The sequence below is a fragment of the Myotis brandtii genome, unplaced genomic scaffold, assembly GCF_000412655.1.
Source record: "Myotis brandtii unplaced genomic scaffold, ASM41265v1 scaffold601, whole genome shotgun sequence".
Lineage (NCBI taxonomy): Eukaryota > Metazoa > Chordata > Mammalia > Chiroptera > Vespertilionidae > Myotis > Myotis brandtii.
Window position 1 is genome coordinate 1,387,789 of NW_005370276.1, and position 3,864 is coordinate 1,391,652.

The 3,864-nt window shown below is 52.1% G+C and overlaps 1 protein-coding gene across 1 annotated transcript in view; it reads left to right on the forward strand.

The window, feature by feature from the left end:
- PRR12 (proline rich 12) overlaps positions 1 to 3,864 on the forward strand; it is a 36,960-nt gene that overhangs the window by 27,624 nt on the left and 5,472 nt on the right.

Below are 3,864 nucleotides of genomic sequence, written 5' to 3' on the forward strand. Positions count from 1 at the left end.
AAGGAGGCACGGGCGAGGGCTGTCCAGAGGGTCCAGGTAGCGTGAGCAAGACTGTCACAATAATAAGGAAATTAAAAATGCTAGCCGGAGCCTGGCTAGTGTCGCTCAGTGGTTGAACATCGACCTACGAACCAGGAGGTCAGGGTTCGATTCCCAGTCAGGGCACATGCCCGGGTTGCAGCTCGATCCCCAGAGGGGGCGCGTGCAGGAGGCAGCTGATGGATGATTCTCTGTCATCATTGATGTTTCTCTCTCTCTCTCTCCCTCTCCCTTGCTCTCTGAAATCAATAAAAATATATTTAAAAACAACAACAACAACAAACTCACCTCTTTAAAAGAATAATAATAACAGATAAAGCACCTAGGAGGGTGTTTGCCTATTGCAGGTACCAGATGTGAGCTCCATTGCTTAGAGTGATGTCTGATTTATGATGACAGTCACAACAGCGATACATGTACATACATTACAGCAGTCAGGTGCTTACCAGGCGGTAGGCACCATTGTGAGCATTTTAAGTCATTTTATCTCGACCTAAACCCTGTGAGGTAGGTGCTGTAGTTATCCTTGGTTTTCAAGATGAGGAAACTGAGGCACTGGGAGGTGACCTGACTTGCTCAAGGTCGCACACTTTCAGGTAGAGTGCAGGGGTCGCGGTTTCGTTGTTTGTTTTTCATTTACTGATTCATTTTTCTTTATTCTTTTTTTTTTAAATATATTTTTTATTGATTTTTTACAGAGAGGAAGGGAGAGAGATAGAGAGTTAGAAACATCGATGAGAGACAAACATCGATCAGCTGCCTCCTGCACACTCCCTACTGGGGATGTGCCCGCAACCAAGGTACATGCCCTTGACCGGCATCGAACCTGGGACCCTTCAGTCCGCAGGCCGACGCTCCATCCACTGAGCCAAACTGGTTACGGCCATTTTTCTTTATTCTTAATTTGTAATTTTTTTTTTTTTTACGTATTGACTGATTTGAGAGAGAGAGAGAGAGAGGGAGAGGAAGGGTAAGAGAGACAGAGAGAAACATCAGCTGGTTGTTCCACTTATTCATGCATTCATTGGTTGCTTCTTGCATGTGCCCTGACTGGGGATCGAACTTGCAACCTTGGCCTATCGGGACGATGCTCTAACCAACTGAGCTACCTGGCCGGGGGCAGGGTAGCTGTTCTAAAAGAGACTAAACATACAGCTACTCAAATGAGAGCTGGAATTGTCTTTCGATCAGAGCCCTGATACAGGTGGGGGGGTCGTGGAGAATCAGAGGCTCTTCTCCAGGTTGTCTAGGGTCCCCCCCTTTCTCTCCTTTTGCTGTTCTGCTGCCCCCCAGCATGCTGCCTTTAAAAAAAAATTATTTTTTAAATTGATTTCAGAGAGGGAGAGAGAGATAGAAACATCAATGATGAGAGAGGATCATTGATGGGCTGCCTCCTGCACGCCCCACACTGGAGATTGAGCTCACAACCCGGACATATGCCCTGACCGGTAATTGAACTGTGACCTTCCGGGTTCATAGGTCGATGCTCAACCGTTGAACCGCACTGGCTGGGCCCAGCAGCCCTGTCAGTGGGAGTGGAGAATGGCTTCACTTTTCTCTTAAGTGACAGATTTGAGTGGGCGTGGCCCGCATCCTGTTCCTCATAGCCCATTGGCCAGAGCCAGTCACGTGGCCACAGCTAGCTGCAAGGGAGTCTAGTCTTTTTGACTGGTCCAGCTGTGCTGAATCGAGCCTGGTAGAAGCATTTAAAGCTGGGACTGGAAGGTATAGCAAGGGAGGCGGTTTCCCAAAGGCCTCGATCTGCAGGTCTTTTTCTTCCCTGGCCCTCAGTTGTTCTTTTTTTCTCAAACAAGTTTATGCATCTAAGTCGCATACCATCTGGCTCACCTATTTAAAAACATATAATTCACTGGCTTTAGTCTAGTCATAGAGTTATTCACCTGGGTAATCAATGTTAGAACATTGACATCATCAAAGAGGAGAACGCTGCACCCTGTGGGTATGACTCCCCTTCCCTCCCTCCAGCCCTAATGCCCTATCTCCATAGGTTTGCGTATTCTGGACATTTCCGATAAGTGGGGTCATACAATGCGCGGCCTTTTGTGTCGGGCTTCTGTCATTGAGCATAATATTTGTGAGGTTCACCCACGTATTGGTGCTTCGTCCCTTTTTCTGGCTGAATAATATTCCACGGTCTGGACCTACCACGCTTTATTTATCCAAGTACCAACTGGTTGGGTTGTTTCCACTGTTTGGTGGACGCTGCTCTGAACATACACGGGCAGCCCTGAATTTTCGGAGCCTGGGAAATGGGAACTGAACTCTGTACTCGCAGGGGGAACAGTTTCCCTTCTAAGGGTCGGTATCCATCTCTGGGTCCGGCCCCCCTCGCCCCATTCACCCGGGACTCCCTCCAGGGGAAGGACTGGGTACCCTGAAGGCTTTGCCCAGCGCAGGAGGCCTCAACACCAACCCTCCTGCTTGTCCGCGACCAGCCACCCTCTATGTACTGGAAGCAGATGCTCTCTCCTCTCTCGTATACCCAGTGAAAGTTCTAGAACAGCGGTTCTCAACCTGTGGGTCGCAACACCTTTGGGGGTCGAACGACCCTTTCACAGGGGTCGCCTAAATACATCCTGCAGATCAGATATTTACATGACGATTCATAACAGTAGCAACATTACAGTGATGAAGTAGCAACGAAAATAATGTTATGGTTGGGGGTCACCACATGAGGAACTGTATTAAAGGGTTGCGGCGTTAGGAAGGTTGAGAACCACCGTTCTGGAGAGAGGCTGCGGTGCCGTCTTCTCTCCTCTTCCTTTCATCCGCTCCCACCCAGCTTCCTCAGCCTCTTTCTGCAGGTGCTTATGGAGCACCTACCATGTGCCACAACTGCGGTCCCAGCTGTGAACAGAACAGACAAAAACATGTGTCCTCACGGGAGCTCAGAGTCCAGCCGGCGGGGGAGGCGATCAGATAACGATGTTACGTAATAGAATACAAAGCAATATGAAAAGCCATCGGGTGTGAGGCGGGGGGCAGGGTGAACGGCCGGCCGTGGAGAAAAATAAATCCGGGAAAGAGGATCCAGGCGGCCTACGGGGTGATATTTTGGGGGAAGAGAGAGAGTTGGGGAGGCTCCTGGCAGTGACGCTGGAGCAGAGAACTGAATGCAGCGGAGTCATGTGACTTTCGAGGGAGAGAACATTCCAGGCTGGGCGTGTCAGGGGATCAGGAAGGAGGCCAGTGGCCGGAGCAAGCAGGAGAGGGTGACAAGTTGAGGGCGGAGAAGGAACGGGTCCAGATCTGGGAGGGACAAGGGGCCTGGGGCTTGGGGGCCGCACTGGCAGGATTGCGCCCTGAGCGACATAGGAGACACGGGTGGGTTTGGGCTGAGGCCCGAGGGCGTCTGACGCCCACTGCCAAGGGGTCACGCCAGACCCTTGAAACAGCTGCCACCGGGGACCCTCGATCTGCATGAATCAAGTGCACATGTCTCCTGCTTCTTCCTTCCTGGGTCCTCCTCGCCGCCCTCCTGCTTGTCTTCTCTCCCCGACGCTCTTCCTCGGGAGCGTCCCTCCGTGCCCTGTCCTTGGCCTTGTTGCTTCTCATTCTCCGACGCTCATTTGGCAGCTCCCACAAGTTCCCGGAGCCTCAGGGTCGTCTCTTCCCCCTGGCCACCCTCCAGGCCTCCCGCAAGCCCCCCTCCCTCCCCGCCCACTGAGCTCCCTCCTTGTCCTGGATTCCCTGTCTCAGGGACAGTCCCCTCGGCCAGACCCTCGGGCACCATGACATCTGAGAAGTCCCCAGTCCTACCCCTCGCTCACTGCCCCATCCCCCTCTGCTCTTTCCCAAGGCCCC